This window comes from Thalassophryne amazonica, chromosome 1 (genome assembly GCF_902500255.1).
Source record: "Thalassophryne amazonica chromosome 1, fThaAma1.1, whole genome shotgun sequence".
NCBI lineage: Eukaryota > Metazoa > Chordata > Actinopteri > Batrachoidiformes > Batrachoididae > Thalassophryne > Thalassophryne amazonica.
In genome coordinates, this window is record NC_047103.1 from 161,563,740 (window position 1) to 161,579,155 (window position 15,416).

The following is a 15,416-nucleotide window of genomic DNA, read 5'->3' on the forward strand; positions in this document are numbered from 1 at the left end:
ATGCCCTGTTATGTTAAAATTCTTGATAATAAATTCATAGTGATTAATATGTTTAAACCTGGTAAATTTAGCTATTTTGAGGAAAATGATTACCTCACCTCAATGAAGTAAAATTACAAAAAAAAACAACAACAAAAAAAAACAGTATCAATGCTTATTTTAAGTGAGAGAAATTTGGTAAATTTATGTTAAACATAACATTTTCAACTCTATTGCACTTGTTCATAATTGTGCAACAGCTAATTTAAAATGTGAACAGATTTGGTCACAGTCCTTGCTGTTTTTGAATAGTTTTGGTTTGAGTACACTGGGGTTTAGTGTCTTTGTCAAGGACACTTTGACGTACAGAAGCACTGAGAGGTTGATCCAACAACTTAGTAATTTCAGAACAACATAATTGAACATCACAGCTTTTTATCAAGTTTTTATTTCGTGTGTGTGTGTGTATATATATATATATATATATATATGTACACACACACACGTACCATCTCTGTCTGCTTCATTAAATCACATCAAAAAAGAAGAAAATACCATTTGATGACCAGATTGTCCATTTTTATTGGACACTATCACAAAAGCAAGGCAGATGACAGCAAAATATATGAAATATAATTTGAAAAAAAAAAAAAATCTATCAGTGACTGACTGACTGTAGAGCAGGTGGTTAAAAAAAAAAAAAAAAAACAGGTCACTGGATTAATACCCAACTGCTTCTGTCATAATGCAAATGGTTAAAAATCTTCATTACATTATGCTCATTCAAGATGATTTAACACAAATGAATCACATTTATGTTTAATGAAAGCAGACACGTTTTCACAGCTGAATAATGTGAGATAACTAAAATGAAAAAAAACTCACAAAGTTTATGTTGAAGTCATTTTTCAGATTTTACAGTGTATTTTTATAAGGGTGTGCACTATGGTGTAAAGTTGCTCATTTTTCTGTTGTGTTTTGACAGTAAATAGCGATGTTATTGTCATGGCTGAATAATAATAATAATAATAAAAACAATGTTCAATACAGTTACAGGAATTTGACTCATTTAGTTTCATACATCAAAGTTTATATGTAATTTGATATTATTTTTCAGATTTTGGAAATTGTACCCAGGAATCATTATTGATTTCAAGTGCTGTATTTGTTATTGGACATTCACATTTATTAAAGACACAATCACGTGTTAAGGACAAAGTTGAATTTTCTTGCAGCTTCTTAAAGCTTTTCAGGGTTAATTCCTTTTAAAACTGTTTCATGTTAGAATTTGCATAGGAATCATAGAGGAAATAGTTTAAAAATAATTTGTGATGATAATAAAAGCTGTGTGTGTGGAAAAAAATACACTGCAAATGCAACAAAAAAATCTTATGGCATTTCTTATATACGTACATTTGCTCACATAAATTAAATCAAAGTATGTATTTAAAATGAAACAGTTTATTGTTGAATATACTAAAGCAAAGGGGAAAAAATGCACAATTACTTTAAACTTCATAACATTTATGGGTCCTCACACGTGTTCTGGAAAATACATTTATTTTAACTTATTTTGTAAATATGAAAAGTCATTACAGCAAGTTTATACTGTGTTTAAGATTTTAAATTAACACATCAGGACGTGTGCTGGCATGCCTATGTGTGAAGGTCAAAAGGTCAACTTCCGCCTTTGTATCTTTCAGGCATGTGTTAAAATTAAACATTTTATACAGGAAACGTGAGTGCATGTGTGAGATGTCATCGCCGCCGGCTGCCTGACATTTCTGGAGCCCTTTGGTCAGACCTGGCATTAAAGATGTCTGCTTTCTGCTGCTGAAAATGCCTGAAACGCACCAGCAAAAGTCAGAGGAAATGAACACTCTGCTTGCATGAAATAAAAGTCTGTTGTTGCCGATTACCATGTTGCATATGTTTGCTAATATTTTTAATATTTGTTTTACTTTAAGCATACAGTCCCTAGTTGGTAACCTGAACGGAAAAAGCTGCATTCTTGAGAAGCAGTGAGGATTTTTATTCAAAACCCATTTACCTTTGCCATCATTTACTCTTTATGAAAACGTACAAAAATATGCTTAAAAAAATCCAAATTTCACAAAAATGTATTTTTTTTTTTTTTACCCATTTTAATCCAATTTACACATCTTATCGTTTTGCTTGACATCAATTTAAAACATTTAAAGGGTTTATCTGGTTATAAATCCATGTAAAGTGGATTAAAAGTGCCTTTTTAGATGTTTTAGAGTAAACTGTGTTTTGGGCTTCTTTATGAAAATAGAAACTGCCAAAATCAAAATCTCAGCCTGAAATCGTTTTTTCCCAGCTTTGTGTTATGATCTGCAACAAAAGTACCAGTTGGCTGCACAAGGCTGTGATGTAAAAGGTGAAAGTTTATTTACAACAGTGCTGGGCTTGATGGTGGAGTGTTAGTTAGGGGTGCAGTCAAGGGGCAGGGGGAGAAGCACTGGAGGTCTGTGAGAAAGCCAGGAACCAGAGAACCGGCCACGAAACCAGGTGGGGTGTCAGCCAGCAAACCGCATGGTGGCCGAGAACAGAGCCAGAGTGGGACTCCTTTTCAGTCCTGGAATTTCATGCCTCCGACTGGCCTGACTTTTAGATCACGACCTCGCATTATTAAAATCATGTAATTATAACCTTACATGTTAAATCTACCATAGTGCACTGTTCTGTAAAGCCTTGTAATTTAGTGTATTTTCTAAAATATTTCCAATTCACTGCAGGTAAGGGTTGCTTCACAATGTAGATTTATTTCAACATGAGTGCACATCTCCAACATTCACAACTTACATTTCACAAATACAATATGAGGACATGAGTTAAAGGGCAAATCTCCAGCACTGTTCTTTACACCATCAGAATGACATTTTCAGCAGGTTCATACATCAAACAAATTAATGTTCACAGATATCTAATCTTTATGAATCAAGAATAAAATAATTCATGCACGGTTCTCTGCAAGTTTGTTACTTACTGTATAACATACATTTCTAATGATGCCATTACTGTCTCTTTATTCCTCTGCATTAGAGTAGTTTGAAAGAAACATGACCAACTCTAAGACACCGGAACAGTGCACTGGTCTCTGCAGCTTTGCTTATTACAGTATCATTGTCCAAAGACATGAGAATTTCTTTCTCAGTGCACTCAGGTTTTTTCTGGGTCAAAGTGCTCCAGAATCTGTTTTTTATGAATTTCACTGTTGAGAAACTTCTGTCACAGCCTGTCTGCATGATGGACAGTGTTAAGGCCAGTCCAATCACATGGTCGGCATCAGTTAGCAGATTGTTCTGAGAGAGGTTGAGATGAACACAAATGGCACAATTTTTACAGGAAAAACAAATTTTGCTCTTGAGTTCAACATCCTGCTGTTCCATGGAAGGATCCTCCTTGCTTCCTTGTGGCAGTCCACTAGCTGTCCTAACAGTGTAACCCTCCAGAGGGGACATCTTTAGTCTGTCCCACTCACATGTAAGTCAGCCACTTGTGGTTGGTTCCATCTTTGGTATAGCAATATGAGAAGTTTGGTGAGGATGATAAAAAAACAAACAAACAAACAAACAAACAAACAAACAAACAAAAAAAAACTGGAGGGTGAGCAAAGTAATCAAAACTATCAACAGTCTCATCTTCTGTGTCATTCCTAACTTGTGGTTCAGGGTTCAGGGTTCTGCTGTTGTGGGTCACTGCTATTGTTTTGGCAGAGAAAGTGGTTCTATTGGAACTAATGGCTGCTTGTTCACACACTCTGTTCCAACAGCTGACCTGTTCTGACACTAAAACACATTTTAAAAATGTGTCCTGAATCTCAGCACAAATCTCCCTTTTTTGTTTTACAAAGCCTCCTGATTAATACAGGTCAGTTTTATTAATGTAGTGTCGAAGCATGAAGTATCTCAGGGCACTTTTCATATAGAGCAGGTCGACACTATACTCTTCACTATATTAATTCTAATAATATCCACTCAGTGAGCAGTCCCACCTGCCCACTCTGGACTTGTGGGCTCATGGTGTTTGGTGCTGGATCTTCCCTTTGTCTTTGAGGGGCTACAAGACGTTTCACAGTTATGTGGCATTGCATCATACTGTCACTTATATTAAATAATGTTATGTTACACACCACACAATTCATTAACTTGATCTTTTACATAATGTTATAGTAGCGTATAGCCCGTGGGGATCCACGGGCTATAGATTGGATAGTGTTTATAAAATACGTACAGTTGTATGTAAAGGTTTGGGCACCCCTGATGATTTCCATGATTTTCCTTTATAAATCATTGATTGTTTGGATCAGCAATTTCAGTTAAATATATCATATACCAGACAAACACAGTGATATTTGAGAAGTGAAATGAAGTTTATAGGATTTACAGAAAGTGTGAAATAATTCTTTAAACAAAATTAGGCAGGTGCATAAATTTGGGCACCCCAACAGAAAAATACATCAACAATAATTAGTAGATCCTCCTTTTGCAGAAATAACAGCCTCTAAACACTTCCTATAGCTTACAATAAGAGTCTGGATTCTGGTTGAAGGTATTTTGGACCATTCTTCTTTACAAAACATCTCCGGTTTGTTGGTTTCCGAGTATAGACAGTCCACTTAAAATTACACCACAGATTTTCAATAATATTCAGGTCTAGCAACTGAGATGGCCATTCCAGAATGTTGTACTTGTTCCTCTGCATGAATGCATTAGCAGATTTGAGTAGTGTTTAGGGTTGTTATCTTGTTGAAAGATCCAGCCCTGGCGCAACTTCAGCTTTGTCACTGATTCATAAACATTGTTCTCATGAATCTGCTGATATTGACTGAAATCCATGTGAACTTCAACTTTAACAAGATTCCCAGTACCTGCACTGGCCACACAGCCTCACAGCATGATGAAACCACCTCCAAATTTTACTGTAGGTAGCAAGTGTTTTTCTTGGAATGCTGTGTTCTTTTTTAGCCATGCATACTGCCCCTTATTATGTCCAAATAACTCAATTTTAGTTTCATCAGTCTATAGCACCTTATTCCAAAATGAAGCTGGCTTGTCCAAATGTGCTTTAGCATACCTCAAGCAACTCTGTGGCATGTACGCAGAAAAGACTTCCTCAACATTACAGCATCATACAGCATCTCTTTGTGAAAAGTGCGCTGAATAGTCAAACGATACACAGATATCTGCAGCAAGATCATGTTGTAGGTCTTTGGAGCAGGTCTGTTGACTGTGACTGTTCTCACCATCCTTCGCTTCAGCTTATCTGAGATTTTTCTTGGCCTGCCACTTCGGGCCTTAACTGGTACTGTGCCTGTTGTCTTCTATTTTCTCACTATGTTCCTCAAGTGGAAACTGACAGCTGAAATCCCCGGGATAGCTTTTTGTATCCGTCCCCTAAATGATGTTGAACAATCTTTGTTTTCAGGTCATTTGAGAGTTGTTTAGAGGCTCCAATGTTGCCACTCATTAGAAGAGATGCAAAGAGGGGAAACATTTACAAATGGCCACCTTAAACACCTTCACTCATTCATGTCTGCGACATATGCATATTATAAAGATGACTTACTGCCCTCTGCTGGACTGGTGTGTGAGTCCAGAAAGTAGTTAGCAACATCCTTTGTTCAGTGCTGTTAGCTAATATCCATAGCTTCTCAAGAATATAAGTCCTATCAATGTTCTGTTTTCACAGCATTCATCCTTATATATAAGCATGCCAAACAGGAAATGTCAGCTGTCTCCAGTTTGTCTGTGAGCGAAGTTGCACACACAGCTGAAAAAAAGACAGTGGCTGAAGACATAAAAACTACTACACATTTCAGTCATGGTACAAACATGAGACTTAATCCGCTCATGGTAAGAACATAACACTTAACTAAAGTGGCAAAAGCAGTTGAACTACAAAAACACAATAAATCAATAACACTAACAACACTGTTAAACAAACATCAACCACAATAGCATTTGAAACCCCAAACTCCCATGGTGCATTGCAGCACAGTGTTACTGGTTACCTATAATTGCTAATTTCTCCAAAAATATTTGTCCTAACAATGTTCCATTTTCACAGCGTTCATCCTTAATCCAAGATACATAAACCTATCAGATGGCAAATGTCATCTCTCCCCGGTTTTTGCGTGATCGAAGCCATACACATACATGCAGGTGCACACACAGGCTTGGTTAACTACACTAGGCTTGATGGAGAGCTATGTGCTGAGGAAAGGCAACAATTAGTTGAGGCACAAAAAAAGGCAAAGTGTCACAGGTGTAGGCAGCTATTTTGCATGGATGGAAATGAAAGCCATAGCCATATACTGCCTGTTAATGAGGAACAGGTGTGTCAACCACTACAGGTGTTCCAATCAGCATCTACTTTTAACAGAAATTGAAATTATGTTGGAATTAGTACTTTTAAAGCGGTAAACATTTCAAAGAAATCTAATAATTCATTCTAAAAGGTGTTTCTATTTTCCACAAATTGCCAAATAACACTGTTGGAAACCCAAAAAATCTTCTGCTGAATCTTCTTCACTTTACCTATGACACAGTCTTAAATTAATATGAAATACAAAATCAGACACACAGTGAAATGTTTAAATCTGGAGCATTTGTTGTGTCATAATCGATCACTGAGAAATTTGTGCCCAACCTTAGGTTGTCTGCGCCAATATGTGACAACTTTTCTCCTCTCTTTGGAAAAGGGTGGTGGTGGTGCTGGTGCTGGTGGTGGTGGTGGTGGGGGGGGGGTGGTGGTGGTGGGGGGTTATTATGTCTCATAAAAATGGGATCTTGATGCCACACAGGCTTTAATAGGCCCACAGATCGATAGACATAGCTGTTCAATGCTCCTGCAAGCTCACAGGAGCAAATCAATAATTGTATCGAACAAATGTCCAATTTAGTCTGATAGTGACAGAAATTGATGGCTGGGAGACAAGGGATTAATATCAGATATTTCATGGCATATAGCAATAGTATATCAGCAGAGGCAAGAGCGACAGTGGCGCTTTCTCGCACCTGATGAGGGTTTAAAAAAAACTCACTCTGTACTTTTTGTTCAGTTAAATCCCCAAATAACAGTTAATTCATGATAAAAATAAGTTACAGTATATTAATTCACAAACTGAAAAAGTGGACCCCCCCCCCCCAAAAAAAAAAAACCCGTAACGCAAAGGCTGAGTCATATTTTACACAAATTAACCTCACATAATATGTTATACGAGGTCTGTTAGAAAAGTATCGGACCTTTTTATTTTTTTCAAAAACTATATGGATTTGAATCACGTGCGATTACATCAGACAAGCTTGAACCCTCGTGGACATGCGAGAGTTTTTTCACGCCTGTTGGTTACGTCATTTGCCTGTGGGCTGGCTTTGAGTGAGGAGTGGTCCACCCATCCCGTCAGAATCTCTTTGTCTGAGAACTTCCTGAGAGACTGACGCATTGCTTGATCAAAATTTTTTCAAAAACTGTGAGGCACATCGAAGTGGACACCATTCGAGAAACTCAGCTGGTTTTCTGTGAAAATTTTAACGGCTGATGAGAGATTATGGACTGTTGCTTTCGCTTTAAGGACTGCCCACGGAGCGGGACGTCGCGATGCGCACTGAGCCGCCACTGTCTGCCTGTTTCAAGCTGAAAGCTTCCAAATTTAAGCCTCTATTAACCCAGGACGTCGTGAGAGAACAGAGAACTTTCAGAAGAGGTCGGGATCAGCAGTTTATCCGGACATTCCACTGTTAAAGGAGATTTTGTAATGAAAGAAAGTGCGGACGGTTCCGAGCTTCGGCAGGCAGCCAGCGCTGCGCGCCGCCACAAGAAAAACACCTCCGTTCGAAGCCTTAAGGACAAGTTGGAACATGTCCAGCTGTTAAACAATTTCTCAGATACTCACTCAACTGAAAGCCATCAAAAGCCGCCTGGTTTTTACAAATGGTTATCAACACGGAGGTGTTTTTCCTGTGCCGCCGCAAGGCACCGGCTGCGGCCCGACGCGCGGACCTGTCCACACGTCTTTCATTAATAAAATCTCCTTTAACAGTGGAATGTCCGGATAAACTGCTGATCCCGACCTCTTCTGTTCTGTCACGACGTCCTGGGTCAACAGAGGCTTAAATTTGAAAGCTTTCAGCTTGAAACAGGCAGACAGCGGCGGCTCAGGGCGCGTCATGACATCCCGCTCCGTGGGCAGTCCTTAAAGCGACAGCAACAGTCCATAATCTCTCATCAGCCGTTAAAATTTTCACAGAAAACCAGCTGAATTTCTCGCATGGTGTCCACTTCGATCTGCCTCACAGGTTCTGAAAAAATTTTGATCAAGCAAGGCGCCAGTCTCTCAGGAAGAAGTCAGACAAAGGAATTCTGACGGGAGGGGTGGACCACTCCTCACTCAAAGCCAGCCCAAAGCCAGCGAATGACGTAACCGACAAGCGTGAAAAAACTCACGCATGCGCACGAGGGTTCAAGGTTGTCTGATGTAATCGCACGTGATTCAAATCCATATAGTTTTTGAAAAAAATAAAAAGGTACGTTAGTTTTATCACAGACCTCGTACATCTAAGGCACCAGATTGAAGATATGACTTAAGTTTGATTTCGGAAGTTATTCAAACTTTCAGTTATTATTTGAATAAAACAGACTCTGTGGGATGAGCCAAAATGACACATCATGAGGCCAAGTCCAGTCTGTCCTTTCAATTAAAATAATCAACCACAGCATGTGCTGACTTCAGATCCATAATCCAGATTTTAGGTGCTTTTATTAGTCACCCTCAGAGTAACATGCAAAAACTAATAATAACAAAACAAAGTGGGTTAGACCTTGAATTTTGATTTCCTGTTTCCAACCTGACAGGAACGTCGTAAAATGTCCCAGAATGTCTCCTGGTTTTTTGTGGAGAAAGGCGAGGTTGTAACTGTAACCCCAAACCCTCGTCCTAACATCAAACCCTAATCGTGACTTTATGCTGATTTTAGATCATAGCCCCTCACCCCTAACTGTTAAGACCAGCAAACCTAAACCTCTGATTGGAGCAACAGTGTTGTTGCAAGAGCAGAAACACGGGTCAGGATGTTGGACTGATGATTTCTGACACACTGGAAGCTGTAAGAAGTCTTATTCAGCTTTCTGTGTTTAATTTTTAAACCTGCATGGAGAGATACGGTGTGAATATAAAAAGTGGAGATACTAAACTGTCAGCTTCCTTCTTTTAACTTATTTTTGGTTGTATGTAATGTTGACACTGGGGGTGATGAAGAACTGTAACCTACTGCACTGATAACTGTTGACAACTGTAACTACAATTTCTTTATTTCACCTGAAATACAGCCCACAGATGTTAGTATAACAAAACTACTTGAGGGTTAATAATTTAATTTGAGCATATCTATCTATCAGTAGTTAAACTATAATGTCAGTAGAAATAGTACACATGATGTATGCTGTCAGCATTTTGAATTATGTATTTTTTTTAAATGCTGCATCAAAATTTAAAAAAAGCACATACAAAAATAGATTCTTGTATATATATTCAACCATATAAAAATCTTGTGAAATGTTTAACATGAGTGGGATGTTTGATTGTACATCACTTTACATTGGCTTTATTTGACACAACCTGCATTTCTTTTAATCCCTGCATATTTTGCTGTTTTCATTGGATTATGTTTGCAAAATTAAAACCCACTTAATGTTATAAAGTCCTGCAGTCCTCATCGATCTTAAACTTGCACCAGATTCAGGTCGTTGAGGGGATGCTGAAGCCTCCTGGCCCTCAGGTTGCTTGTGGCCGCAGAGCGGCATCCAGGATTTTATCTCAAGAGCACAACGTGGGATTTTCTGAGGGTCTGTTGGCTGCCTTTGATCTCTGCATCCATTAAGCTTCAAAACAACTTAACCCTTATCACCACCAGCCCAGAGACCCAGAATATCAAGACCACCACAGATGGATTTAGAAGCAGGGACCCCCTGTTTACTTCCAATCTGTAATCCATTCCAGATTATTACAGATTATACCTCATACAATCTAATAATAGATGGAATCGAAAGGAGTCTCATTACTTAATAGGTCCTATTTTTCCAAAAGGTCTATGCATCCAGACTGAAAATTGCTCAGATAAATTCAAGTTCAACTGAGAGTTTTCAGACAAAATGTGACTGATTTTTTCAATATGAATTCTTCAGTGTTTCCGCCAACGTGCTTTAATCTGCTTTGGCAAAAGATTGTCGTTGATTGTCCTGTTTAATGAACAAAATAACTGAATTCCCATAAAAAGCTTTTATTTCAAACTGGCTATGTAGGAGTGACAAAATATGTAGGAAATGTGCAAATATGAACAGCTGAAACCTTCCTGCACATTTGAGCAGCTTCTGTTGCCATCTAGTGGTTGATATGAGCATTTCAGGGATAATGCACATTTCCTACTTGAAACTCAGAATTCATTAAAAAAAGACAATGTCAGAAATGCATGTTTCTTTCTTTCTTTCTTTGTTTTTTTTTTTGTTTTTTTTTGGCAGATAGCTTTTTGACCTCCCAGTATTAATGTATAAAAAAATTGAGAGTTTTATGGTTCTTGAGTTTCAGTACCCAAAAGGTTTTGCCAGAATGAAGGACAGCAATTTCTTTTGACAAGCACAAATTACACTTGTGAATATTATGAAGGTTGTCTGTGTGTGAACATTTTGTAACTTCAACCAAAGAATGAGCCATTTTACCAACATTCTCAGTTGTTAACATCAGCCTGTATACAGTTTCATTTGGTGTGAAAAGCCATTTGCTTACGTAGTGTTGCACAGTTGGAAAGGGAGGGGTGAGGGTTGGCTGCAATCCAAAACCTCACCACTACTGTTAAAAATTCCATAATGGACCTTTTAATTCACTCACACACAACAAATCGAACTAACAGCATTTGTTTAAAGCTGCAGCGTGCAGGATTCAGGGGCAATTTCATAAGAGTAGAATGAGTCCTTAATCTCCACAAGGAAGCGGTGGAGATTGTTTGCTCGTGCAGGTCACCATGTTGATACAGGAGCCCAAAAGGAACATGATACTCCGCATTTCACATTTTGTAGTATGGCCACAAGACTAAGGAAAAGAGACGAGGAATCAGTGGTTGCTCCCCTTTCCACTGTCTACTGGTTGCTAATGAAGCCTTAAAGTTTGAGAACCCTCATTTTTATGAAATCAAGGCTCATACATATTGTTTATCGCAAGAGAACTTGAATCTCTGCTGCCAAAAAATCAAAAGCATGAAGGGAAACATCATTTCAAGTAACAATGGGATAATGCAGTCTACGAGGTCTATTAGATAAGAAACAGACACTTTTATTTTTTTTTTTTTTAACTATATGGATTTGAATGACGTGCGATTACACCAATGCTTGAACCCTCGTGCGCATGCATGAGTTTTTTCACACGTGTCGGTGACGTCATTTCCCTGTGGGCAGGCCTTGAGTGAGATGTGGTCCCGCCCTCTCGGCTGAATTCCTTTGTTTCACACTCTGCTCATGACGGCGCACGTTGCTTTATCAAAATTTTTCTGGACCTGTGAGGAATATCTGAGTGGACACTATTCAAGATATTTAGCTAGTTTTCGGTGAAAAGTTTAACGGCTGATGAGAGATTATGGGGTGTTTCTGTCGCTGTAAGGACTTCACACGGAGCGGGATGTCACGCAGCGCTTTCAGGCGCCGTCGTCGGCCTGTTTCGAGCTGAAAACATCCTACTTTAAATCAAATCAATTTATTTATATAGCGCCAAATCACAACAAACAGTTGCCCCAAGGCGCCTTATATTGTAAGGCAAGGCCATACAATAATTACGGAAAAACCCCAACGGTCAAAACGACCCCCTGTGAGCAAGCACTTGGCAACAGTGGGAAGGAAAAACTCCCTTTTAACAGGAAGAAACCTCCAGCAGAACCAGGCTCAGGGAGGGGCAGTCTTCTGCTGGGACTGGTTGGGGCTGAGGGAGAGAACCAGGAAAAAGACATGCTGTGGGGGGGAGCAGAGATCAATCACTAATGATTAAATGCAGAGTGGTGCATATAGAGCAAAAAGAGAAAGAAACACTCAGTGCATCATGGGAACCCCCCAGGAGTCTACGTCTATAGCAGCATAACTAAGGGATGGTTCAGGGTCACCTGATCCAGCCCTAACTATAAGCTTTAGCAAAAAGGAACGTTTTAAGCCTAATCTTAAAAGTAGAGAGGGTGTCTGTCTCCCTGATCTGAATTGGGAGAGGAGCCTGAAAGCTGAAGGCTCTGCCTCCCATTCTACTCTTACAAACCCTAGGAACTACAAGTAAGCCTGCAGTCTGAGAGCGAAGCGCTCTATTGGGGTGATATGGTACTATGGATTAGATGGGACCTGATTATTCAAAACCTTATAAGTAAGAAGACGAATTTTAAATTCTATTCTAGAATTAACAGGAAGCCAATGAAGAGAGGCCAATATGGGTGAGATATGCTCTCTCCTTCTAGTCCCTGTTAGCACTCTAGCTGCAGCATTTTGAATTAACTGAAGGCTTTTCAGGGAACTTTTAGGACAACCTGATAATAATGAATTACAATAGTCCAGCTTAGAGGAAATAAATGCATGAATTAGTTTTTCAGCATCACTCTGAGACAAGACCTTTCTAATTTTAGAGATATTGCGCAAATGCAAAAAAGCAGTCCTACATATTTGTTTAATATGCGCATTGAATGACATATCCTGATCAAAAATGACTCCAAGATTTCTCACAGTATTACTAGAGGTCAGGGTAATGCCATCCAGAGTAAGGATCTGGTTAGACACCATGTTTCTAAGATTTGTGGGGCCAAGTACAATAACTTCAGTTTTATCTGAGTTTAAAAGCAGGAAATTAGAGGTCATCCATGTCTTTATGTCTGTAAGACAATCCTGCAGTTTAGCTAATTGGTGTGTGTCCTCTGGCTTCATGGATATATAAAGCTGGGTATCATCTGCGTAACAATGAAAATTTAAGCAATGCCGTCTAATAATACTGCCTAAAGGAAACATGTATAAAGTGAATAAAATTGGTCCTAAGCACAGAACCTTGTGGAACTCCATAATTAACCTTAGTCTGTGAAGAAGATTCCACATTTATATGAACAAATTGTAATCTATTAGATAAATATGATTCAAACCACCGCAGCGCAGTGCCTTTAATACCTATGGCATGCTCTAATCTCTGTAATAAAATTTTATGGTCAACAGTATCAAAAGCAGCACTGAGGTCTAACAGAACAAGCACAGAGATGAGTCCACTGTCTGAGGCCATAAGAAGATCATTTGTAACCTTCACTAATGCTGTTTCTGTACTATGATGAATTCTAAAACCTGACAAACTCTTCAAATAGACCATTCCTCTGCAGATGATCAGTTAGCTGTTTTACAACTACCCTTTCAAGAATTTTTGAGAGAAAAGGAAGGTTGGAGATTGGCCTATAATTAGCTAAGATAGCTGCGTCAAGTGATGGCTGTTTAAGTAATGGTTTAATTACTGCCACCTTAAAAGCCTGTGGTACATAGCCAACTAATAAAGACAGATTGATCATATTTAAGATCGAAGCATTAATTAATGGTAGGGCTTCCTTGAGCAGCCTGGTAGGAATGGGGTCTAATAGACATGTTGATGGTTTGGAGGAAGTAACTAATGAAAATAACTCAGACAGAACAATCGGAGAGAAAGAGTCTAACCAAATACCGGCATCACTGAAAGCAGCCAAAATAACGATATGTCTTTGGGATGGTTATGAGTAATTTTTTCTCTAATAGTTAAAATTTTATTAGCAAAGAAAGTCATGAAGTCATTACTAGTTAAAGTTAAAGGAATACTCGGCTCAATAGAGCTCTGACTCTTTGTCAGCCTGGCTACAGTGCTGAAAAGAAACCTGGGGTTGTTCTTATTTTCTTCAATTAGTGATGAGTAGTAAGATGTCCTAGCTTTACGGAGGGCTTTTTTTATAAAGCAACAGACTCTTTTTCCAGGCTAAGTGAAGATCTTCTAAATTAGTGAGACGCCATTTCCTCTCCAACTTACGGGTTATCTGCTTTAAGCTGCGAGTTTGTGAGTTATACCACGGAGTCAGGCACTTCTGATTTAAAGCTCTCTTTTTCAGAGGAGCTACAGCATCCAAAGTTGTCTTCAATGAGGATGTAAAACTACTGACGAGATACTCTATCTCACTTACAGAGTTTAGGTAGCTACTCTGCACTGTGTTAGTATATGGCATTAGAGAACATAAAGAAGGAATCATATCCTTAAACCTAGTTACAGCGCTTTCTGAAAGACTTCTAGTGTAATGAAACTTATTCCCCACTGCTGGGTAGTCCATCAGAGTAAATGTAAATGTTATTAAGAAATGATCAGAACAGAAGGGAGTTTTCAGGGAATACTGTTAAGTCTTCAATTTCCATACCATAAGTCAGAACAAGATCTAAGATATGATTAAAGTGGTGGGTGGACTCATTTACATTTTGAGCAAAGCCAATTGAGTCTAATAATAGATTAAATGCAGTGTTGAGGCTGTCATTCTCAGCATATGTGTGGATGTTAAAATCGCCAAGACTAAGAGTCAAGCTTTCAAATGAATTAAAGCTCTGTCTGGGTTTTTGATTAATTAATAAGCTGGAATGGAAGATTGCTGGTAATCCTCCACCTCGGCCCGTGCTACGAGCATTCTGGCAGTTAGTGTGACATAGACCACATTTAACTGTTTTACTCTGTGGTGCAGTTGAAGGTGCTATATTATTTTTTCTTTTTGAATTTTTATGCTTAAATAGATGTTTACTAGTTATTGGTGGTCTGGGAGCAGGCACCGTCTCTGGTGTGTAAGACTACAACTCTGCTTCCTGGTCCCAACCCTGGATAGTCACGGTTTGGAGGATTTAAGAAAATTGGCCAGATTTCTAGAAATGAAAGCTGCTCCATCCAAAGTGGGATGGATGCTGTCTCTCCTAACAAGACCAGGTTTTCCCCAGAAGCTTTGCCAATTATCTATGAAGCCCACCTCATGTTTTGGACACCACTCAGACAGCCAGCAATTCAAGGAGAACATGCGGCTAAACATGTCACTCCCGGTCCGATTGGGGAGGGGCCCAGAGAAAACTACAGAGTCCGACATTGTTTTTGCAAAGTCACACACCGATTCAATGTTAATTTTAGTGACCTCCGATTGGCGTAACCGGGTGTCATTACTGTCGACGTGAATTACAATCTTACCAAATTTACGCTTAGCCTTAGCCAGCAGTTTCAAATTTCCTTCAATGTCGCCTGCTCTGGCCCCCGGAAGACAATTGACTATGGTTGCTGGTGTCGCTAACATCACATTTCTCAAAACAGAGTCACCAATAACCAGAGTTTGATCCTCGGTGGGTGTGTCGCCGAGTGGGGAAAAACGGTTAGA

The 15,416-nt window shown here is 39.0% G+C and overlaps 1 long non-coding RNA gene across 1 annotated transcript; it reads right to left on the bottom strand.

Moving 5' to 3' along the window:
• Positions 1-60: 60 nt before the first annotated feature.
• LOC117520736 lies at positions 61-12,842 on the bottom strand. The gene is made up of 3 exons (XR_004563746.1): positions 12,832-12,842; positions 9,541-9,551; positions 61-373 (listed from the first exon to the last, which is right to left on the bottom strand). It is a non-coding gene; the product is annotated as an uncharacterized LOC117520736 (long non-coding RNA).
• Positions 12,843-15,416: the final 2,574 nt, after the last annotated feature.